The sequence below is a fragment of the Leiobunum rupestre genome, chromosome 1 (assembly GCF_980474605.1).
Source record: "Leiobunum rupestre chromosome 1, qqLeiRupe1.1.hap1, whole genome shotgun sequence".
Classification (NCBI taxonomy): Eukaryota; Metazoa; Arthropoda; class Arachnida; order Opiliones; family Sclerosomatidae; genus Leiobunum; species Leiobunum rupestre.
In genome coordinates, this window is record NC_143384.1 from 15,066,225 (window position 1) to 15,092,661 (window position 26,437).

At 36.2% G+C, this 26,437-nt stretch overlaps 1 protein-coding gene across 1 annotated transcript in view; it reads left to right on the forward strand.

The window, feature by feature from the left end:
* LOC149961161 (leucine-rich repeat neuronal protein 1-like) overlaps positions 1-26,437 on the forward strand; it is a 248,721-nt gene that overhangs the window by 157,247 nt on the left and 65,037 nt on the right. The window lies entirely within an intron of this gene.

Consider the following 26,437-nt stretch of genomic DNA (forward strand, 5'->3'; position numbering starts at 1 on the left):
ATTAAAATGTTTAAACATTTTTGTTGTTAGGTCTATGCATTGATTGATTGTAGTATTAGGAGGCAACTCCTTTATATTATTTATAAAAACCAAGATTCACGAAAATACACTGCTCTAGATAATTTCTGGCTTTCTATTGATAGTCAAATTAAAAATATATTGGATAAAAACCCGCGGACGTGAAAATTCCCACAAAATCAACGTTTTTTCCCCACAGAGCCAAAATGGACCCCAAAAATTCCTACAATATGGGAAAATTCAGACGATATAGCAACACTGGCCCGAACTAGAAAACTTGTAGGCTGAATGTTCAGTCTGTGCGCAATAAGGCTACAAAACTTCTCACGTTCTTCTGTTAACTCTTACGCTTAACCTCTCATAAGAGCTTTTTTAAACGATGCTTGTAAAACAATTGTGTCGAACTAATTTCACGACAATCACAATTTTTCGATCCGTCGTAGCTAGCAGAATTTACAAAAATAAAACTTAAATCGTAAGGATTTGTAGAACTAATTTTGCGACAGTCTTGCCTGTCAATCTGCCAATGTTAATAAATTCGAAAACGGTACCCTGTCTACTAGCTCGTAACTGACGACGGCAGAATTAACAATATAGAAAGTTCCGGATATGTGAAAGCTAAAGGTTATTTATAAATTGTAGGTTAAATCGATTAAAACTTTTAGTATTTCGTTTTATTGTCGGGTAATTTATTTTATTATTTTCATATGATTGCGGTTTTTAAACTCTTACAGTATTACTACTAACTATTATCAAATATTTTATTTTAATTTGTGGGGCCCTAATTTAAAAAAAAAACGTGGGCTATAGCCTGTCTCGCCTACCCCTAAGTATTTCTCCTTAAAAAATATTATATCTAAATATATTTCTTACAAGAAATCTAGAAATATTCATCTGGTAAAGAACAACTTTTAAAATATGATCCCTTAAAGCAAATTGATCTTCAAAAGTTCAAATATACTTTTAAAATGTAATATGACCTTTGTCAATTGCTGAATTCCAATACAAACATTATTGCAGATGCTATGTCACATGTCCCAAAATTTAATCCTATATATAAAGGATTAAATTTGGAGATATATATCTATAACCCTCTTTAAACAAACATAACTTCAAACTCCGATCACGAACTTTTAAGGCAGCTATAAGACAATTTATATAATCGGGGGTATTATATCTAAGCTCGCTCTGGTCTGTTTTTAATGAGTCGCGGGTTCCACGGTACCGTAAACGGCTAGTACTTTTAATGATTATTAAATGCTCCGCAACCGAAAGTAGACGGAAGCGGAGAGTGTGGAGGGGGGGGATAGTTGAAGGGGGGAGGGCAAGGCCCCCTGGTGGTATTTCATCAAGCCATAAAAAGGCCACTCGGAGCAGGGAGGGGAGGGGGCTTAAATTTGACAAACCAAGGCCTAGTGGCCATTATCAGACTGCCGCTGGGGGGCGTTGTATAATGTATTAGAAAGGCCAGCGCGCAATTTCCATGTAATGACATTTCTAGAATTCCTGGCGTGGTCTTTCCTTCGTTATCGCTTCTTATTTCTGCTGGGACATTTCTCTCGCTCTGTTTCGGGGCTATTTTCATACCTATATGACCAGTAGGTATTGCCCGTTTTCTGTCCCGTTTTTGGGGTGCTATTTTAGATTTGCGAGTTACATTTATGAATAACACCTGATACTTTGTAATAAGAGATGGTGATTGCTTGGGCAAGGGTAACACGAGACTTTTACGGTTAATATACTCTTATATTAAAAGGTGAATCAAAAATAGCAACACCCACTCTGTTGAATTTGAATTTATACAAAAAGCAATCTCTCTTCTTGCGCAGTTTCTTGTTTTCCGTTAAAAATAGACTGCATTTCAAACGACGCGTAATATGCTTAGTTTCCACTAGTGAGTGTAATGGTGCGTCAGTTACCTTTGGGACGTGCAAAGCTTATACGTGCGTAAAGAAAAATGTATTATAACGGGCTCTAGTGGAAATTACGGCTTTTGCTCATTTTCCACTAGCACGCGTAACAACGTATGAGCTTTGCGACGTCCAAAGGTTTTTATGAGTGTATATAAAAACATTATTGAACGTTTTAGTGGAAACTAAGGCTATTTCTCATTTTCCACTAGCACACGTAACAACGTATGAGCTTTGCGACGTACAAAGGTTTTTATGAGTGTATAGAAAAAACATTATTGAACGTTTTAGTGGAAACTAAGGCTATTGCTCATTTTCCACTAGCACGCGTAACAACGTATGAGCTTTGCGACGTACAAAGTTTTTTATGAGTGTATAGAAAAAACATTATTGAACGTTTTAGTGGAAACTAAGGCTATTGCTCATTTTCCACTAGCACGCGTAACAACGTATGAGCTTTGCGACGTACAAAGGTTTTTATGAGTGTTTAGAAAAAACATTATTGAACGTTTTAGTGGAAACTAAGTCTATTGCTCATTTTCCACTAGCACGCGTAACAATGCATGAGCTTTGCGACGTACAAAGGTTTTATGAGTGTATAGAAAAAACGTTATTGAAGGCATTAGTGGAAAATAAAACTTAATGCTCAGTTGCCACTAGCGCGCGTTACGACGAGTCACTCAACTTTGCGAAGTACAAAGGTTATTGAGTCTAAAGAAAAATACGTTATTACGCCCTCTAGTGTAAAATAATGCTTAATGTTCAGTTTTTACTAGCACACGTTACAACGAGTCACTCAACTTTGCGAAGTACAAAGGTTATTGAGTCTAAAGAAAAATACGTTATTACGCCCTCTAGTGGAAAATAAAGCTTAATGTTCAGTTTCCACTAGCACACGTTACAACGAGTCACTCAACTTTGGAAGGTACAAACGTTTTTACGCCCGTAATAAAACTAACATTATGACGAGCGCTAGTGGAAACTAAACTTAACGAAAAAGCAGAATCGCCAAAAACCAGACATGGATCTTAACATAAATATAAATATTATAATAATAATAATAATAATAATAATCAGCTAGGCTAATACCCAAGGCACCACCTTAGGCCTAAGTCATCAAGCGACTTTTGAAGCCATTAATTCAGGTGGCCGGGTTACAATGCGTAGGAGGGTGGTGGCAAGCCCTGCATGCCACGCGATATTGCAGGTTGGGTCGACATTTTTACCCACCTTTTAACACAAGCTTATATCGGTTTTTTGTCATAAATTTTAATGAAATATTCTATTAACTTTTATTTCGTATCATAGTGCATTTAATGAAAATCTATTCGTTTGACTGTTGTCCTATTTACGAAAGGCAATATTTTTTTCAAAACATTGTTGGACAACACGTTTCACGAACCGAATTTTTTAAACAAAACACAGACTTCAATATTTAAATTTGATAAATCTAATACTTTTCTTTGCGATGAAAGGTAGAGAAGGAAAATAATTATATTACCAAGAATGTATTTATTTATACCTATTGAGAATGTCTATGTCGAGACGGTTTTTAGCCTTTCTCTCAACCCACCCGTTGGTCCCCCCAGTACGCTCCTCCGCTTAAAATAAATCGAATAGTCCCGGTATTTCATTGGCTGCTTAAAATTTACGTCACCTAACGCGATGGTAATCAAACGCCGGTGACGTTTTGTCTTTCCCCCCGCGCGAGACGGGGGAAAGGCGTTCAACGTGCCCGGCGATTGTCGCAACATAATTATTCTTCCTAAATATAAATAAATACATTCTTGATATTACACAACTTTATTAGTATAAATGGAAATATTTGGTAGTGGTAGCAGTAGAACGCAGGGGCGGATTAACCCTTTAGGCACAGAAAAATTTGGCGTCCCTTGGCATTGGTCAGCTAAGGAGGGGCGTTTCGGTTTTTAATAAATAAATTAATATATTTTAGTTTCCCCAAACCTTTTCGGCGTTATTTTGAGTACATGGACCGTGGGGCTTTATCAGAGTTTTGGCGCCCCTAGAAAAATGGCGCCCTAGGCACGTGCCTACTTTGCCTAATGGTTGATACGCCCCTGGGAGAACGTAAGAAGTAACATCCGCTTGAAACATGTACCTTTGCAGGCTCCCGTAGATTGTTCAAAAACACATTTCTAAAGAAAATTATAAATCTAGTAAATCAAAAAAATTTTATCTCAAAATAATGCAGCGGAGTAAGTTTTCCATCTTGATGCGAAGAAACATGTTTCCTAAATATATACTTCTGGTAGGGGAGCTTTTTTATTATTATTATTATTTTTTGACAAAAACTCGTTTACAAGCTTAAATTGAAAACTATATACACCAACCAAAATTGGATGGTCTTTTCATCTGTTAACCCATGGATAGTAGATTTTAGAGGATCGGTAAAAAGCCTGGTTTTAGCCCCCGTAAACCAATCACACTAAGGGAGTCGGCCAAGGTTATTTGAAAAAAAAACAAGTATCGCTAAGAGTGGACGATACTGTTCGAAAAAAGAAAAAATATAAACACAAAGTAAATTTTTAACGCCAAAAGGTATTTTTCACGTTTTTATAGATTAAATATGATATACTAAATATCAGTTGATAGTTTTTATTGAATTAAAAAACCAATATTAAAAATTACTAAAATATAAAGCGCCAAAAATTACGTAACAATATCAACCGCGTTAGATTGCCATTTTGAAATTTTAAGATCACGTGGTACAAACGACCTTGCAAGACTTCTTCGGAGTCTCTCGAGCTGATTGATACGCGGGGATAAATAAAATGCGCTGTGGAAGGGTATCGAAAACCTGTCCTCTTAATTTACTGTCCATGGTTAACCGAATAAATATACGAAACGTCCAGTAAAAAACAGCTAGGGTGGCGCCAGTAGATTTTTAGGTGTTGCCTCTTAAATCTTAATCTGCCAATGTTAGTAAATTCGAAAACGGTACGCCGTCTACTTAAGCTGGTTTCACACTCGACGGAAAATTGATTTAGTCCCATTTGACCCAAACACATTTATCCCAAGTCCATTTCACCCAAATCTATTTATCCCAAAAAAATATAAAAACGACATCACACGATTCTTCGAACTTCTAACCCATTTCATGTTAACCAAAACACCAACTGCGATAAACCTACTACTTTAACCTCTTAATATATGAAACTTAAAATAACTTGTTTTTTTAAAAAGATTAAACATGCAATTCAAATGTATTCAAATTTAATTTAATTTTTAATCTATTTTAACTTGTTTTTTTTAAAGATTAAACATACAAAATTTAGAAATGTATTCAAATTTAATTTAAGAAGTGGCTTTGGGTCAAACGGTACCACTCTTATCTTTTGGGTAAAGTGGGAATTGGGAGAAATGGGTTTGGGTTAAATGGGAACATACCGGAAAATTAGCAGCGTAATTAAGTTGAACGTTAGCGGTATATCGAATGGGAATCAATTTTCAGCTCGGCGTTTATTATCGTCTTTCCGGCATATTTTCCGTCGAGTGTGAAACCAGCTTAACTCAAAACTGACGATGGCAGAATTAAAAATATTGAAAGTTCCGGACTTGTGAAAACTAAAAATTCATTTATAAATTGTAGGTTAAATCGACTAAAACATTTAGTATTTCGATTTTTTGTCGGGTAATTTATTTTATCATTTTATATTATTGCATTTTTTAAACTTTTAATAGTATTAACTATTATCAAATATTTTATTTTAATTCGGGGGCCCCTTCAAGTCGATTTGTGGACCCCTAAGTAAAACCAAACATGGGCTATAGCCTGTCTCACCTACCCCTAGCGCCCCCCTGGTAAAAAAAGAAACGTTTCTCTAATTCAAATATTCACTTATTTTATTTGGAAATCGATCTTCAAGTAATGGCCAAAAAAAAACTAAAATAATAGATCGTTTCTATCCTGGCACCTTCGAAAAGCGGGTGATAAATGTGAGATTTTATTTCGTTTTTTTCATCCATTCTGAAAGACTCACGTCTCTCGGATTGATAACTTCTTTCGGGCAAGCGTGAAAAACAAACCCCCCAAACGCGAACTGGCAACCACCCGCGTATCCCCTCCAACCCGAAACTGCATCGAGTCGTGGTTTCCAGCGAGGTATCCGCTGAGATCGGGTTCCTTTTTGAATAGCTTTAAAAGAAGACAATAGTTCCCAATTTGGGGCCCGAGAAGGGAAGCCTTTTTCCGAATCTAGTTCAAATCTAAGCTCCCTTTCGAATTGGATCAGGAAAGGAATGGGAAGGGGTTATCCTCCGCAGAGCCTGCTTGTTACAAGCCAGGATACTCCTTCGATAGTCATTTATTTGAACGTTGCCTCTTTCGCATTCACTCGCTCTTTGTCCAAGTGTAGTTCCGTTGTCATTTGTATATTCTTTGCCCTCTTTGTCGATGTACGCTGGATTCTTTTCTTCGAGGGATTTGCTTCTGGACTTGTTGTACCGGTTGTATCAATGGATTTACAACTGAAAATCCGACTATAAGCAGCCCTTTACGCAATTTATTTGTAAATACAATGTACAATAATAATATATACAGGGTGTTTCAAAAGATTATGCAAAAATTTGAAGGAGTTATAGGGGGTGAGTTGAGAGGTATGCCTGTTAATTCCCCATTTTCCTACGATGAGTGAAAAGAGCGCCAGAGAGCTTCAAAGTGTGGCCTGCTAGCCCCTGGAAGTAGGCTGCAACCAGCACAAACCCAAGCAGCAGGGAAATGGGAACATTAAGGTTTGGGTTCGTGTGATAGGTAAAAAAGGTCTTTGTAAACAAATCGAGGTAACCATCGTAAAAAAGTAAACTTAAACAGTATTTAAAGTCCCTGCTGTTACGAATTTTTTTAAAAAATTTGAAAATCACGAAATGGGTTATTCGAACCACATTTTTGTAAATTTCATCAAGTTTGGGTAAATTGTAACAATTTTTGGGTAAAATAAGGAAATAATCTTATTTTTGTTTTAAGTGGTCAAAACATTTTCGGTTGCCATGGCAAATCGAATAGGTAGTGCAACGTCTCCTTTTGGGAAATTTCATATCTCATATACTAGGTCTACAATACGCCCGACTTTGAACTATATCGGCAATAAACACCTCGGGTACTCCCCTTGTAAGTAAATTAAAAGTTAAGTTAGAAGAAACCACCTATGGACTGTGCGAAGGATGATAAAATACGCAAAAAAGTAGATGAGTCCATAATTAGTAGGGATAATATAGCTAAATCCTAAACAAATTTGAAGAAATTAAAAAACTTACTAATAACTCGTACCAATAGGTCTTCGACCAAACAAAAAACGCGAAACTCGGATCAAATAGATCTTCGAGTAATAAACTACATAAAAACTAAATAAAATAGCCAGAAATTCCAACGGTAGACCGGTTTCGTTCTATTTGGAACTCATCAGTACCGTGCGGGAAATCTGGATGGCGGATGTTATATCTAAAAGAGAAACTAAGCCTAAACATAAAATTTCAAAACGCGTTGCATATAGTAACGGAAAGCCGAAAAGGGGGGAGTGTGGTGGAGAATAGTATATACGATAAGTTAAGTTAGAAGAAACCACCTATGGACTGTGCGAAGGATGAAAAAATACGCGAAAAAGTAGATTAATCCATAATTAAAAGGGATAATATAGCTAAATCCTAAACAAATTTGAAGAAATTAAAAAACTTACTCGTACCAATAGTTCTTCGAGCAAACAAAAAACGCGAGTAAATTAAATAATAATGTAGAACATCACCTTATACAAGTCTTATTATATATCGAAGTAAAAAGCTCCAAAAAGAGAAATGTAGCGCATAAGCCCCCAAATTGAGGCAACATTCAGCGAGGCACAATGGAGGCGGAACCCGCAAACCCGCAAACACAGCAGGCCGCACTTTCCCGCTAATTCAAGGTCCTTCTCTCTCTTTGAGTTGATTAGGTTGGCGGAGGGCAAGACCTGCCCAAACATTTCACTCTTCATTAGAAAACAGTTCAATTTATTTATACAGCTGGGCCCGTCCTTCTCTATTCTTACCCCGAAACTTGAGGGGCCACTATACACCCCTTCATACAGGCCCGCATTTCCCCGACATCGATTACTTTTTCTCCTTTCCCGAAAGAAAGTTTTTTTCGGCCCATTTGGGAGAGAGGAAAGTTTTCCCCGCGGAGAAAGAAACCGTTCCGTCGACAAAATTTCACTTAGTCGATTCTTAAATTACCTTTTCTTCTATCTTGTTCTTTCTTAAATTTATTTTTATTTAATTTAATATAATTTCGTAACTTCCATCTTTGTAAACTTATCAAAGGTTTCTCCTTTCAAAAAGTATACAGCACTAGTTTCATTTCATGCTCTAGTTTATTTGCGTTCTCCTAGTTGCTTGAAAGGTCAGATTGGATTTCAAATTATGGTTCTTTAATGAGGGCTATTCCGATCGGTTTTTCTATCTATCTACTCATCTATCTAGTTACCCATCTATCTATCTATCTATCTATCTAGTTACCCATCTATCTATCTATCTAGTTACCAATCTATCTATCTATCCATCTTTCTATCTATCCATCTATCTTTCTATTCATTCGCCTATCTATCTATATATCTACCCATTTATCTATCTATCTATCTATCTACCCATTTATCTATCTACCCATTTATCTATCTATCTATCTACCCATTTATCTATCTATCTATCTACCCATTTATCTATCTATTCATCCATCTATCTACCATCTATCTTTCTATTCATTCATCTATCTATCTACCCATTTATCTAGTAACCCATCTATCTATCTATCTAGTTACCCATCTATCTATCTATCCATCCATCTTTCTATCTATCCATCTATCTTTCTATTCATTCATTCATCTATCTATCTACCCATTTATCTAGTAACCCATCTATCTATCTAACTAGTTACCCATCTATCTATCTAACTAGTTACCCATCTATCTATCTATCCATTTATTTATCCATCTATCTTTCCATTCAGTCATATATCTATCCATCTATCTTTCCATTCAGTCATATATCTATCCATCTATCTTTCTATTCATTCGCCTATCTATCTATCCATTTATCTATCTATCTATCTACCCATTTATCTATCTACCCATTTATCTATCTATATACCCATATATCTTTCTATTCATCCATCTATCTTTCTATTCATCCATCTATCTATCATCTATCTTTCTATTCATTCATCTATCTATCTATCTACCCATTTATCTAGTTACCCATCTATCTATCTATCTAGTTACCCATCTATCTATCTACCCATTTATTTATCCATCTATCTATCTACCCATTTATCTAGTTACCCATCTATCTATCTATCTAGTTACCCATCTATCTATCTACCCATTTATTTATCCATCTATCTATCTACCATCTATCTTTCTATTCATTCATCTATCTATCTATCTACCCATTTATCTAGTTACCCATCTATCTACCCATCTAGTTACCCATCTATCTATCTACCCATTTATTTATCCATCTATCTATCTACCCATTTATTTATCCATCTATCTATCTACCTATTTATTTATCCATCTATCTATCTACTCATTTATCTATCTATCTACCATCTATCTTTCTATTCATTCATTTATCTATCTATCTACCCATTTATCTTTTTACCCATCTATCTACCTATTTAGTTACCCATCTATCTATCTACACATTTATTTATCCATCTATCTTTCCATTCATTCATCTATCCATCTATCTTTCTATTCATTCGCCTATCTATCTATATATCTACCCATTTATCTATCTATCTACCCATTTATCTATCTATCTACCCATATATATTTCTATTCATCCATCTATCTACCCATATATCTTTCTATTCATCCATCTATCTATCTATCTACCCATTTATCTATCTATCTACCCATTCATCCATCTATCTACCCATATATCTACCCATATATCTTTCTATTCATCTATCTATAACCATCTATCTAGCTATCCATCTACCTATGAATCTACCTAAATAGCTACCCATTTATCTATCTATCTATCTAACATTCAATCAATCAATCACTCTACCTACCTACCTATCGATCTATAAAAGGCCCTATATACCTCATCTACTCTATACTTCAGCTACCGAAAAAAACCTAGTAGTTTATCTGTCTTTGTTGGCAGCTGGGAGCAACAAACACAAGGAGAACGCCGCTAGCCTTTAAACACGCTAACGCAGTGTTGTGTACAAATTTCATTGCATGAGCCTTTACGCTTGTGTTTGTTGCTCCTGGGGGCTGTTCACAAATTACGTAACGTGGTAGGGGGGAGGGGGGTTTTGGCAAGCGTTACGAATTGTTACGTGGGGGGGAGGGCGGGTTCACTGAAATGTTACGTATCACATTTTATTTTTAATATCGTAAAATAAAATTTTCTCCATTTTCAGAAACAGTCACAATTATTAAAAACATTTGTATTTTCATTGGTTTACTCACGTTTAAAAGAATTTCATACCCATGGGTATAAATTGTTGCGTAAAAATACAGTTGTAATTTCAAATGATAATTACCAACAATAAAATTTAGTACCTGATCTTATAGTACTTTATTACCAGCATATTAGTTGTTACGTACTATAATAATTTAAGGGGGGGTTCGATATTTGTGACGTAATTTAAGAAGAGGGGTCTTTCCATTTGTTACTCTTTGTTACGAGGGGGAGGGGGGAGTCCAAAAAGTGGTTTTTCTGCGTTACGTAATTTGTGAACAGCCCCCTGGGTTGGCAGAATGACAACCAAGTTACGTTGATGGAGATGAATACTAGTTATAAAGGCTTTTTTTAGTCTCAAATTTCCAAAAAGTACCTTCCAAAACGAAGCGAGTGTTTATAAATTGTAATTAAATTCGCCGAAGTAAGCGTCAGTTATGAAATCGTTTTAATTTCCAGTAGCTCTTGGTCTTGATCAAAAAATGAAGCTGGCGAAGGAGGTACCTCGTCGTAGTTACCTGACAGTTACATACAGCGCCAAGTTCATTTGCGGCGTATTTGCGAATTACGTAATCTGGTCAATAATTAACGACGTTTCTAAAGCCTTTAAACAAATTTTTAATTGATTTCTTAGACTTTCGTACGATTCCTTTTGGGAGCTAAAAATTACTATTTTATCGTCGCTTTAAAGGGAGTAGAACCATCCTGGTTTGGTAGGGTGCGCCATAGCTTCTCTCTTTTCTCGCTCATGGCGCTAGTCTAGAACGATAGTAGAAACACCCGATTCTTCTATTAGAGGAAGCATGCCCGCCCTGAAGACGTTTTCTCACTTGAAACCTTTATTGTTTCGTATTTAGTGTTTATTTTTTAAATGCACCCTTAATTAACATATAAACAACAATATCAATTTATTCAAATATAATTTCTTAATAATGAGGTACGTGGTTTTAGATTCACGAAACGCGTTCTATTAGATATGAGAAATTAAAGCACTATCAATGTGGGGATACATTTAGTGAGATAATTCAATAAAAACCACTGTATTTCACACTACGGATAATACGTTGTTAGAAAAATGAGGGGAGGGAATTATGTATTGCCCCAAATTCCTGAAAAGGTTATACTCCCTTTAAACATATAATAGCAAAAGCTTACGAGATAAGTGTTCATATACAGTGGCGTAGCCAGGGGGCACAAGGGGTACATGCCCCCTCCCGAAACGTATGGTCGTACGTACAAATATATTTTTGTTTTACTTTTTTTTTCAATGGCGTGCCCCCCCCCCCCGAAACTGTCCATATACGCAGAAATCCATAAATCTACTTCGAATGCTTATCCTGGCGTATCGCGTATGCTAGGCTAATACCCAAGGCACCACCTCAGGCCTAAGCCATCAAGCGACTTATGATGCCTTTAATTCAGGTGGCCGGGTTACAACGCGTAGGAGGTTGGTGGCAAGCCCTTCACGCCACGCTAGCCAACAACTACCTACACTCACTATTACCGTTAACCTCAACAAGTTTATGTGGAAGGGGAAAATAAAAATTATTTTTAATATCACTCTATAAAAAAATAGGTCTCCAAAAATGTACGTGAAGCCTCTTTCCGTTTGGCTGGCTAGCTTAGAAAAAGCGAAAGACTTCCCTCTGATATACCCTCTCCAAAACTTAAAAGCGTAACCCATTAGCGCCTGTCTTCAACAGATGTTTCTTGTTAGTGACATCTGGTGGTTGCGAGAAGCGTTTCTGGCCATTTCGATTACTTTCTTCTTACTGAGAGTTCGTCTGCTCCATAACAAATGTCGATAAAATACAACGACACAGTCTCTCTCAATATCGACTTTTCGAAGTGGACGTTTGTCGGAAGAATTGGAACTGCGAGTTTGTTATGGGTTACGATAGAATTAGCGCTTTTCATTTAGAAGGATAATTATTGTAGTGAGATTTATATCTGAAAGAATATTTGAAACTTTTATGTAGTTTGGTCTATCCATCAACCGTTTGCATATTGTGTTCTACGCACCTACGAATGTAAAATCAGATAAAATATTAACCCGTGCGTCATACTACGACGATATTAACAAAAGTGACATAATTACCAAAAGTGTGTCAATTGGACCTATTTCTCAATGAATGTTACGAGCGAAATACAAATTGGGAGGGGAGAAGGGAAAGTATGCCTTGGGGAGGGAAGGAAGTTAAAACCAACAAATAACGCCTCGTAGTGAGGAACGAAGGAGCTAAGTAGCACTGGTCAAAGTTAGTGTATTTTTTGATTTTTCGTCGTTCTGTGGAGATGCTATCGCCATCTACCTACGATATAATACCAGAGACTAAAAAAAGAAAGGCGACAATAAATAGTATTTTATGTGGTCGATCTCGAGTCGAGCATTCCTTAAACCTTTAGCATACGAAAGTACAGGGATTGTCACACTTTTGGGAATTATGTCACTTTTGATATTAATAAAGCCTATTTCATTATGATTCTGACGAATAATAGAGTTCTAAATTCGTAGGAAGTTAAGTTAAGTTAATACCGTAAACGAAAAATAAAAATATTTGACGTTTCTGTTTACGATTTGAGTTTCGACACACTTCAAAACGTAAATGTTTTCCGCCCTTTGAAATTCTACCGCAGCGCCATCTCAAAGTCAGACTTCAAACGAGATAATATTAAGAGATAAAAATAAATAATAGCATCTAAAAACATTTATTATAACCAAGGCTTAAATTATATTTGCTTTAATTTAAATACAAATAGAGTCAGTAACGAAAATTTATCGAAAATTAATTTTTAATAGTCAAGATTTGTAGTTTATATAGTTTAAAATGTAAAACACTTTGTAAAGTGGTGAATTGATCTTTTTAAAAACCATCCACGAAGTGTAACACTAATGTACTTTTTTGTGCTAAACATTATTTTGTGGAACCAATAGTTTTCGCTAAATAGACATAAGTATGAGACATCCAATCCTCCCAACGCTAAGATGACAACATTAATAATAACGTGGCTTCAGACCGAAAAGTCCTTCCGCGTTGAGTTTGCAAGTTCTCTCCCCAATGGCTAAAGGGGTTTTCCCTCGAGTTCTTCAGTTTCCTCCTTTCCATAAAAACTTGTTGAGATTAAAAGGTAAGTGTTGCCTATCTTGACATGAAGAACTTGTCACCACACTCCTACGTGTTGTAACCCTGTCACCCGATTTAATGGCATTAAAAGTCGTTCGATGACTTAGGCCTTGGTTGTTAGCCTTGCTTATCATTATTATGGCATTATGACGAATTGGCTAGCACCAGTGTTCCTAAAAAGCCATCTTTTTGGAGAAAAGTCCAAGCCAGTGGCAAATAGTGGAAAATTGGCAAATAGTGGCTTATAAAGAAAATTGCATTTCAAAGCTAAAAAAAGTATTTGAAATTAAATATTTAAGTTTATTGTAAAAATGTCTTAGTTTACACTGAACTTACAATGTTAGAATTAAAGTCTCTTGATGACTTAGGCCTAAGATGGTGCTGATTATTATTAATTATTCAAAAACTATTAACAGACTATTCTAATGTTAATCAGAATCTGACCATTTCTATGCATATATATTTGCCTTAAGTAGTCCAAATCTGAAATTTCTGTGTTCAAATATTTTTTATTATTATTTTATAATTTCCTGTGGTAAAATATGAATTGACCACTTTTTGCCAGAATTGCCACTAAATTCACTTTTGTCAAGGCCGGAATTTTCCACTAATTTTCACACTATTGTCCACCTGGAATTTTCCATCTCGGAACACTGGTTAGTACTTACATAGCCCAAACTTACAAATTGTTAGAGCCCAAACCAAGAAGGGACAGTATAATAAATGTGCGTTAAACAATTGTTTTAAAGTATTTATCGTCGAAATATCCATGAATGGAAATATCCAATACTGTTTTTAAGTGGAGTAAATTACATCATCTTGAGAATATTGAAAACATTAATTAAACTCCATTTATGTAATTGGAAATGTACACTTTCCAATTACAACGTATTCTTCCAATAAACTATAGGTTTTACGAGATTTGTCAAAATTGCGTTTGGGCCGTCGTGTACTCTGCTTTACTAGTATTTAAGTACTATTGAGAAAAAAACCAATGTAATAATTTTATAGTTTAGTTTGCTTCATTTTGAATTTGAAGCCTCCTGTTATATTACTCTAAGTGTTACTCAAGTAGGTAGCACTGGTGGGCAAAATCCTGTCCAAGATTTAAATAAAAATCTACAAATCCAGCAGGGTTCATAGAGACCTGGAAGACCTTGAAAGCCTGGAAATATCAGGGAATTCGATTGTCGACATAAATGTCAGGGAAATTCCCATTTTTTGGTAGAAATCATGGAAATATTTGAGGGTTCAGAAATTTTTACCTAATGAGTACAAATTTACATCCATAAGTTTTTCTTAAACAAAATGTATCTACCTTTTTTAACAAATAATAATAATAATATTTAATATTACGGAACCAATTTAGCTTAAATCATCAATTTACTCTGTAAATCTTAGTTTTAATTCTAGTTATCTTGCACATGGAAAAATCAGGGAGTTATCAGAGGGAAAACCTGTAAATATCAGGGAATTATCAGAGGGAAAACCTGTAAATATCAGGGAATTATCAGAGGGAAAACCTGTAAGTATCAGGGAATTATCAGAGGGAAAACCTGTAAATATCAGGGAATTATCAGTGGGGAAACCTGTAAGTATCAGGGAATTATCAGAGGGAAAACCTGTAAATATCAGGGAATTATCAGTGGGAAAACCTGTAAGTATCAGGGAATTATCAGTGGGAAAACCTGTAAGTATCAGGGAATTATCAGAGGAAAACCTGTAAATATCAGGGAATTATCAGTGGGAAAACCTGTAAGTATCAGGGAATTATCAGTGGGAAAACCTGTAAGTATCAGGGAATTATCAGTGGTAAAACCTGTAAATATCAGGGAATTATCAGTGGGAAAACCTGTAAGTATCAGGGAATTATCAGTGGGAAAACCTGTAAATATAAGGGAATTATCAGTGGGAAAACCTGTAAGTATCAGGGAATTATCAGTGGGAAAAACTGTAAATATCAGGGAATTATCAGAGGTAAAACCTGTAAATATCAGGGAAATCGGGTTGCAATAAGTTGTATAAACCCTGTCCAAAATCCACGAATTTTTCCTCCCATAACAAAAAAAATGTAGGATTTTTTAAAACCAAAATCCCGTTCACAAAAGACGTCTCAGCCTAGTCCTGCCTAGGTCACCACTGTTAAGGGACAAACTATTATTAACCAATATCTTTCAGTGCCGTAATCCTGTTTATTACGTTACTTAGATAACTTTGTCGAAAATATTAAAAATACGTTCTTGAGAGAGTTAGCTTTTCTGACAGTGACAAACAAATTTCGCCGCCAGCCAATAACCCCTATACGAAGTGCATATAGCCAATCACGTACTGGGGGGTGTAAATATCTCATTTGCTACCCCCTTTCCTCCCTACGGTACCGCGTTCCAAATATAAAAAGCAATAAAATGATATATAAAAGCATAACAGATAATAGATGAAATCCTTTGTAATGTTGGATTCCGAGCGCGTAGATTCAGTCCGCACGTTTTACGAGCACGCCGAGCAATTTCGCCAGAGGGCGCTGGTCACGTTCCACCTACTTGGAATCCTTTGAAAATTTTAGACGTACGGAGCCAGCGCCTCCTTCACTTTATTCCGCGAATTACACGGCATTATCTATTTATCCGCATCGCCGGTAGATGGCAGAACGTTAATCCGTACCACCAACTCTTTTCCCAAACTTAAGGTTTTACCATAAGTAACATAGTAATAATAAGTGTGACTTCATATTCTCAGGACGCTAATATAATAATCAGATAGACTAATACCCAAAGCACCACCTTAGGCCTAAGTCATCAAGCGACGACTTGGCTTGCCTTTAAACAGGTGGCCGGGTTACAATGTGTAGTAGGGTGGTGGCCAGCCCTTCAAGCCACGTGAACCAACAGCTCCCTACACTAACTATTAACGTTAACCTCCCCAATTTTTTATGGAAGGGGAAACTGAAGAGCTCGGGATAAAACCCCTTAGACCAGTGGGGAGAGAACTTGCAAACTCTACGCCGAAGGAGTAGTTCCGAGTTTTCACCCAGTGCCACAAGCAGGGATCAAACCCGGCTCCTCTCGCTGCGAGGCGAAAGAGCTGAACACTACGCCACCCCACTTTATTATATTTTTAATGATAGTATGTTTCACTAATGACCGTACAAATTAATTTCGTGGGTAAGGACTGAGAACAATCGAGGAGTTGTTACTAGTCTATGGAAGTTTCAGGTAATTGTGACCGAGAAATCGCCTATTAAAAGAATCAGCCAAGACTTACTGAAAATTGAAAAGCTTTCAACATTAAAAATAACGTAAAACATCCACTTGATTTCTGAAAGTAGTTATTGTAGAATTTGAGACTTAAACGTGTTTTCGCATATTTTTAGGGTCCCACCTTTGAAAAAAATTTAAATATTAAAAAAAAATAAATTATGTTAAAGAAATTGTACATTGGGTAAATATAACCCCAAATTACTTGTATTTACCCAATTTGCTTATTTTCCTCCAAATGTACACGCATTTACCCAAATTAACCCGAATTTACCCAATGTACAACGGTTTTAACATAATTTATTTTTTTATTATTTTAAAATATTTTTTCGATTTCTCCACGTTAATTTACATAGTAGGTTTTAAGTAATCAAAAACATTTTTGGTTGCCATAGTAAAACTTAAGCCCGTTGAAACTTTTCCTTTTGGGCAATTTCCAGTTACATAAAGGTCTACTTATCCCCTGGATTTCAACAAAATCAGTGAAAATCACCTTGGGTGGTCTCCTTGTCAGTGACAGGCTATCTTTATCCTAAATTAATGCTGTAAGTCAGAAAAGTTTCCGGAAAATTTACCGTAATTTTCCGAAAAAAATAAAAAAAGGTTTAATTCCATGATTAGTCTAATATATTGTTTACAAATTTAAATAAAGCGGCATTTTCGCTTAATTTTTTCGAATATAAAAGTAAAACTAAACCACTAGACTAGCTTTAAACTGATTAACAATGTAACACTATTAATGTTTTGTGGTATGTTTACTGATATAAGACATTTGATATCGATAAAAAGTTAAAAACATTAAAAACCTTTAAAAAGTAATTTAGGTGTTAATTTCTTATTTTACCGATTTGCGGAAAATTTTACGCAATTCGGAAAATTTTCTGGAAATTTTTCGCATTTTATTTTTCCGGAAAATTAACAACTTTAACCTAAATCATTCAGGGTCATACTTATGCTTTATTACGTTACTTATGGTTTTGCCACATTACGAATATATCCCTTTTTTTATTCTTGCCGACGTGACGTACGAAAAAAATACTAGAGGGCGCCAAAAAGCGGTACGTGCTTCACTGTATACTTAACTATACGGAGCGTGTCGTGTCTCAGTTGTATTTTCCCTTAATTCCTTTTTCCTCGTATTTCTGAGCCTTGAAATGCCCTGGAACCCTAATATAAATTTCACCGCTATATTTGCTATTTATTTTATCTCCTTTATATATTTCTTTCTGAGAACGTTTTTCTAAGCCTTTGCTATATAATATCTGGATTTATATTTACTCGAGATAAAAAAAATCAGCGTTTTCAGCTTATTTTTTTAAGTTTATATAAAAGAGTTTAGAGAACGTGCTTAAGCTTTCTCGGGGGAAAAAAATAAAAATAGCTTTGCTACAAATAATTTTAATTTTTGAAAATCATTCTTTTATATTGGTTTTTATTAGTGTTATAAGTCGGAAAATTTTCCGCGAAAAATAAAAAAAGTTTTCATTCCATACATTGCTTGCAAATTTAAATAAAGCAACATTTTCGCCTCATTTTTTCGAATCTGAAAGTAAAACTAAACATCTAGACTAGTTTAAACTGATTAACAATGTAACACTATTAATGTTTTGTAGTATGTTTACTGTTATTAGACATTTTATATCGATATAAAGGTAAAAACATTAAAAAACCTTAAAAAGTAATTTATGTTTCAATTTTTCATTTTTCCGAAAATTTTCTGGAAATTTTTCCGCATTTTATTTTTCCGAAAAATTAACAACACTAGTTTTTATCATTATATTGGGTGTCCTCAAATTAACATTTGGTATGTTTATTATTTTCTCTTTAATATGGTTACAATAGTTACGAAATATTTATTCCGTTTTAAGACATTTGTCAATTTTTTATCTACTAGCCCCTGTAGAAGTGTTCTAACCGCAGCGCATTGGTGTATAGGGTGAAGCTAATTTACACGTTTATAAAATGGGTTCTAAATTTTGACTTTGAATAGCTCTATTTCATCTTTTTGTGGTTGTATCTGTAAATGCTCTTAACAAAACTGGATCTTAACGAGAAACGTTTAATACCACTTACAATTGTTTGAGCTCCTAACTTAGATTGGTTTATTGTGGTTTTGAGTGTGCTAAAATTAAAATTTGAATTATTTTATTTTCTCGTTAATATGGTAACAATAGTTCAAAATATTTATAAAAATAAATTAGTCTATGTTTGACCTACTAACCCCTGTGGAAGTGCTCCACTCGCAGAATGAATGAATGAATGACTTTAATACCGTCCATAAATTACAATGGTCCCTTTTTTAGCAGGGAGGAGTCAATGACTCTACCGGTACAATATGGTAAAATACACTGAATAAAAATAAATAAAGAAAACAGTAAAATGTAAACAGAGATACGTTAGATGATGATATGATGAACTTATATACAATGGAAAAACTAGTGAATGAGCAGGGGCAACTCAAAAGAAACAGCACATTGGTGTCCAGGGTGAAGTTAATTTACACGTTTCTAAAGATTCAACCATAGACTAGGATGTTTTATCCGTAAAGTCGATAATAAATTTAAATAATAATAATAAAATTAGTTTTCTTTAAATTAAATTAAATTAAATTAAATTAAATTAAATTAAATTAAATTAAATTAAATTAAATTAAATTAAATTAAATTAAATTAAATTAAATTAAATTAAATTAAATTAAATTAAATTAAATTAAATTAAATTAAATTAAATTAAATTAAATTAAATTAAATTAATTTAAATAATATTAAAAAAATTAAATAAATTTAAATAATATTAAAAAAATAGTATTCTTTAAATTAAATTAAATCGGAAAATATACCCAATTAGTTACAGCTAAGGAACTCAAAATGCTTTTAATGAATTTAAAATTTAAAAAAATTCAAACTCTAGAGGCGGGATAAATATAAAGGTAATAAGATATTTCGAGTGATGTTGTCGTAAATGGGAAATATATGCAACTCCCAAATCAGAGAATGTAGAGTGGATGTTCTAGATTTCGAGTGGAAGGTCTTCGTGGTTTTAAGGAAAAAGTGGGCAGTTGGAGAAAGGCAACCCCTTCGAGTGTTCCAGTGAGAGTCCGAAATGGATACGGATTTAACCAGCGTAGTTTTCACCCTCTCTCGCGCCTTCGTCTCAATTGTAAATCCTAAGCCTTGGTTCTCGGGAGTATCTAGCTTCCGAATCCCTTCAGCAGCTTCTGGAACTCGAGGAAATCGCACTCTTGGGTTTTCCGCGCTATCTCGTTCGTGGCGTGGCTTCAATGCGGCTCATTCCTAAATAGGATCTTCAAACTTGAATCTCTCTCTATCTGCTGCTGGAGTTGCAATTGCTTGGGCCCCTTTTGGTGGTAGTGTAATTCGAAGCCAAACCTAGTTCGCTATTCCGACGTATTCGGTTGTGACCAGTAAAAGGCGCTCTTTCGAAATCGCTCCCTGTTGTGTTAAAACTCGTGATGGACTTTAGCCTCGCCTGGAAAATGTACGTCCACTCAAAACGGGGGGGGGGGGGGGGGGGGAGTAGGCGAGTAACTCCATCTAGCGCGAACGCATTTCCCTAAAAGTCCATAAATCTCGCGAGTTTTTTTCCATTCCGTTGTTGAATCTTTTTCTTCTAGGCACTCTCGCGATGTCGGTCTCGTTGACCCGCTTTTTTTGCATTTATAGAGAGCTGTAATGTATACTTTTGTTGTTGGTGTAACTGTAGTTGGTTTCTTGTTGAGGCTATTACAATTCGGTTATTTACAAAGAGATTGGCAACGTTATTATACAGGGTGGAAGCCTCAGCCGTGGTCCAGCCTCGGTACTTCTCCTAGTACACCAGAGTGGTGCGGGTGGAACACTTCTACAGGCGCTGGTAGGACAAAAATAGACCAATGGGAGAATTGGAAGCCTTAGCCGTGGTCCAGCCTCGGTACTTCTCCTAGTACACCAGAGTGTTGCGGGTGGAACACTTCTACAGGCGCTGGTAGGCCAAAAATAGACCAATGGGAGAATTGGAAGCCTTAGCCGTGGTCCAGCTTCGGTACTTTTCCTAGTTTAAAAATAGACCAATGGGATAATTAGAAGCGCATCTTCCAAATGATTTTTTGGGTGATTGGATAAAGATGCGCTTATAATTATCCCATTGGTCTATTTAGGTAATACCAGCGCCTGTAGAAGTGTTCGACCCGCAACACTCTGGTGTACTAGAAGAATTACCGAGGCTGGACCACGGCTGAGGCTTCCACCCTGTATATATTTACCCATTGCACTGCCACGAGTATTATTCCCTTGGCATAATTTTCCGAAATATAGACATATACTTTACCAAAAGTTACTAATCACGCCCTAATTCCAACCAAGAACGTACTTGGGTTACTGAGAACGGTGATTTACTATTTAAGATAAATATGATAAATAAACAGGCGAAGGGACGATGCATTATTATAGAACTTCACAACGTGAAAAGTTTCGCATCCATAAATTAAATAAATAAATAAGTAAATAAATACATACATACATAAATAAATAATTACATAGGCCTACATAAATAAATAAATAAGTAAATAAATACATACATACATACATAAATACATACATAAATACATACATACATACATAAATACATACATAAATACATACATACATAAATAAATAAATAAATAGGTAAATATATAAATTATTAAATAAATAAATAAGTCAATAAGTAAATAAGTAAAACATACATAATAAATAAATACATAAATACATACATACATACATAAATACATACATAAATACATACATACATAAATAAATAAATAAATAGGTAAATATATAAATTATTAAATAAATAAATAAGTCAATAAGTAAATAAGTAAAACATACATAATAAATAAATACATAAATACATACATAAATAAGTAAATAAATAAACAAATAAGTAAGTAAGTAAATAAGTAAATAAGCAGATAAATAAGTAAGTAAATAATCAGATAAATAAGTAAGAAAATAAATAAAGCCATTTTTTATCGGTCTTAATGGTCTACTATATATAAGCTCCGCCTTTAATAAATGAAAATCGTCCATTTCCCCAATTGTAAAGCGCCATCTATTATCTGACCTAAGAAATCATTTTGAAATAAGTCTTTATTTATTTCTGCTTGGGGAGAATGCCTCCATTTCAGACGATTTTTCGCGGTGCTCCCAAATCTCATTGGTTTCCTGCAACTGACGTCTTCTGGCGTCATTGAAGCGCCCCCCGTGGACGTATTCCCTTCGGGGGGCGTCGTCTTGTGCTGGGGGGTAAATTCGACCATGATGCCCAAGGATAAACTCGGTATAAATTAATACCTTTTTGGTTATTGTTTCAATATGAATTGCTAATTTCATTTCCACCGAAAAACTCCGAATTTAATTTTTTTAAATAAAATTGTGCAGCAGGACTCGCGGACAATTTAATAACATTTTAGACTAAACTAAACATGCATAAGCTCCCACGAAAGCGAAAGATAATTTATAGCCAAGATAGGATGTGCTCGCCGTCTGACTACAGAAAATGAATAGAATTAAAATAAAGCCTAATTAAAGAGCATTCGTTTTACCATAAGTGTATAATATTGTTACATAAGTGTGACACTTCCTATTCTTCACTCACAGCTATTCACAAACCAGACTGCATTACGGGCTTCGTCACCGTTTTGCGTCCGCTTGCTAACGCGTCACCCGTAGCCTTTGACAGCGCCTCGCTAGGGGGAAATATTCTGTTCCTAGCTCTCAGTAAAATATTCCCCAAAGTGACAAACTTATGTAATAATATTGTAGACCTATGATTTTACGTGCTACAAATTTCAGCCCTAATGGCTATTAGCACTGCATATTTTTTCTCCAAATATTCCCGCGGAACCCTTGGAACCATACACAGTTTGGGTAAAACTGCCTTAGGTAATAAAGTGGCGGAGTGGTTAGCCTTTTCGTCTCGCAGTAAGAGGAGCCGGGTTCGGTCCCAGCGTGTGGCACTTGCTGAAATCTCGGAACAACCCCTTCTGCGTTGAGTTTGCAAGTTCTCTCCCCACTAATTTAAGGGGTTTTCCCCCGAGTTCTTCGGTTTCCCCTTTCATAAAAACTTGTTGAGGTTAACGGTAATAATTAGTGTAGGGAGCTGTTGGCTCGCATGGCATGAAGGGCTTGCCAACACCCTCCTACGCATTGTAACTTAGGCGTGTGGTGGTCCCTTGGGTATTAGCCTATCTGATTATTATTATTATCATAAGTCTATAATATTTTTTCATAAGTTTTATCACTTTAGGGAATATTTTACTGAGAGCTAGTAACGGAGCGACGTCATCACAAGAATAAAATCTCCCCCTAGCGAGGCGCTGTCAAAGGCTACGTGTGACGTGTTAGCAACAGGGCCGTCTTATCCATAAGGCGGACTAGGCAAAGTGCCTAGGGCCTACGGAAATTTTAGGGGACATTAGGGCCTACGATTCCATAGGTCCGAAAAGTCGGTAAATAAGAGATTTTTGCCTAAGGCCTACGGAAAGGTTAAAACGGCCCTGGTTAGCAAGCGGACGCAAAACGGCGACTAAGCCCGTAATACAGTCTGTCTTGTGAATAGCTCTCATTAAAACCTTTGTGAAGAATAGGAAGTGTCACTCTTATGTAACAATATTATACACTTATGTTATTATTAGTACCTCTCTCTTCTGTAAACGGGACGACTCATAGGTTCTCGGTAACCTAATTACGTTTTCCAACCTTCCATGTGTCCGTTCCGCGACGACCTTGTTTGTGATATTCTTTCTAGATTTCGTTTTCTTCCGCGCGTCTTGGGTCTTCTCGGGAGTTGATGTAGTATCGCTAGCAGCCCCCTCTGGTGGGCAGTGGCGGTGGTTAGGGAGTGGTCGCGTGAAAGTGCATTTTCGGTCGACGATGATGCGGCCGACCTCGATGATCAATCAGGCCTTGGCCGTCCCTTAAAAACGCTCTCAGCCTTCTTTTTCCATTTCGGAAAAGAGCACTCGCCTCTTGGAGAATATGAGCACTCCAAGTTCTTACTTTCTGCCGACTAGTTTCCTCGCTTCGGGCTTTATACAGGGTGGAAGCCTCAGCCGTGGTCCAGCCGCGGTACTTCTCCTAGTACACCAGAGTGCTGCGGGTGTAACACTTCTACAGGCGCTGGTAGGCCAAAAATAGACCAATGGGAGAATTGGAAGCCTCAGCCGTGGTCCACCCGCGGTACTTCTCCTAGTACACCAGAGTGCTGCGGGTGTAACACTTCTACAGGCGCTGCTTCGGCCATTTCAAACGTTATTTAATTATCAGTTAACTAATTTTGGTTACGCACTTGGTTTCCGCGACGAATTAAAACCGAAAATGAAAATAAAGACCGAGAAACATCCAGCTAGAATTTGTAGAAATTCTAGCTGGATAGTTAAATCATGGAGGCTCCGTTAACTTGGCACGCCATAGTAACAAAATTAAATAAAAAAATATCAGATAATATGGCACCCATTATGCACCACAATCCAAAATTTTTGCACCAAACCGGTTTAGGCGAAAATTGAGTTTGAAACCCGGCGGGCCAAGTTAACGGCAGTTCGCCATGACCTTATTTCAAGAAACCAAATAGCCCGCCGTGTTGTACATATTGTGCACCATTTAGCACCACAGTTTTTAAATTTTCACCTAAACCGGTTTGGTGCAAAATTTAAAAACTGTGGTGCTAAATGGTGCACAATATGTACAACACGATGGGCTATTTGGTTTCTTGAAATAAGGTCATAGCGAACTGCCGTTAACTTGGCCCGCCGGTCTTCGAAGTCCTACATCACCTGAGCAAAATTTAAAAATGGTGGTGCCGAATGGTGCAAAATATGTGCCATACAATAGGGAACATTAGAATTCGAAACTAAAAAAGTGGCGTACCAGCGTTAACTTGGCCCGCCGAGTTTCAAATTTAATTTTCTCTTAAACCAGTTTGGTGCAAATTTTTGGGGCTTGGTAAAGTTGGCACCCCCTATTTTTCTTTACTCGAATTAACCATCTTATATTATGGCACCCAATATGCACCATAACGCACCATCAAAGACACGTTACGCACCCCCTGGGAACCGAAGGAAATTTACAATATAAAAGGGGTGCCAACTTTATCTCAACACCCCCACTTCAACTTTTGTGGAAAAGACATGCACCAATCAATCGCACCCATTACGCACCATTATGCACCATTATCAGCGTTTTTCGCACCGTATTGGTTTTAGATTTATTCAAATATTACAGTGGGGGTGCCAGATTTACTTCAGCACCCCCATATACCTAGCGCCCTATAAAGATGACCAATCAATCGCACCCATTACGCACCATTATGCACCGTACGCTTTTAATTACGCACCATACTAGTTCATGAATTACGTTCATTTTTAATTTTAGGATTATTTAAATATAAATTGGAACTGTGGGGGTGCCAGATTTACTTCAGCACCCCCATATACCTAGCGCCCTATAAAGATGACCAATCAATCGCACCCATTACGCACCATTATGCACCGTACGCTTTTAATTACGCACCATACTAGTTCATGAATTACGTTCATTTTTAATTTTAGGATTATTTAAATATAAATTGGAACTGTGGGGGTGCCAGATTTACTTCAGCACCCCCATATACCTAGCGCCCTATAAAGATGACCAATCAATCGCACCCATTACGCACCATTATGCACCGTACGCTTTTAATTACGCACCATACTAGTTCATGAATTACGTTCATTTTTAATTTTAGGATTATTTAAATATAAATTGGAACTGTGGGGGTGCCAGATTTACTTCAGCACCCCCATATACCTAGCGCCCTATAAAGATGACCAATCAATCGCACCCATTACGCACCATTATGCACCGTACGCTTTTAATTACGCACCATACTAGTTCATGAATTACGTTCATTTTTAATTTTAGGATTATTTAAATATAAATTGGAACTGTGGGGGTGCCAGATTTACTTCAGCACCCCCATATACCTAGCGCCCTATAAAGATGACCAATCAATCGCACCCATTACGCACCATTATGCACCGTACGCTTTTAATTACGCACCATACTAGTTCATGAATTACGTTCATTTTTAATTTTAGGATTATTTAAATATAAATTGGAACTGTGGGGGTGCCAGATTTACTTCAGCACCCCCATATACCTAGCGCCCTATAAAGATGACCAATCAATCGCACCCATTACGCACCATTATGCACCGTACGCTTTTAATTACGCACCATACTAGTTCATGAATTACGTTCATTTTTAATTTTAGGATTATTTAAATATAAATTGGAACTGTGGGGGTGCCAGATTTACTTCAGCACCCCCATATACCTAGCGCCCTATAAAGATGACCAATCAATCGCACCCATTACGCACCATTATGCACCGTACGCTTTTAATTACGCACCATACTAGTTCATGAATTACGTTCATTTTTAATTTTAGGATTATTTAAATATAAATTGGAACTGTGGGGGTGCCAGATTTACTTCAGCACCCCCATATACCTAGCGCCCTATAAAGATGACCAATCAATCGCACCCATTACGCACCATTATGCACCGTACGCTTTTAATTACGCACCATACTAGTTCATGAATTACGTTCATTTTTAATTTTAGGATTATTTAAATATAAATTGGAACTGT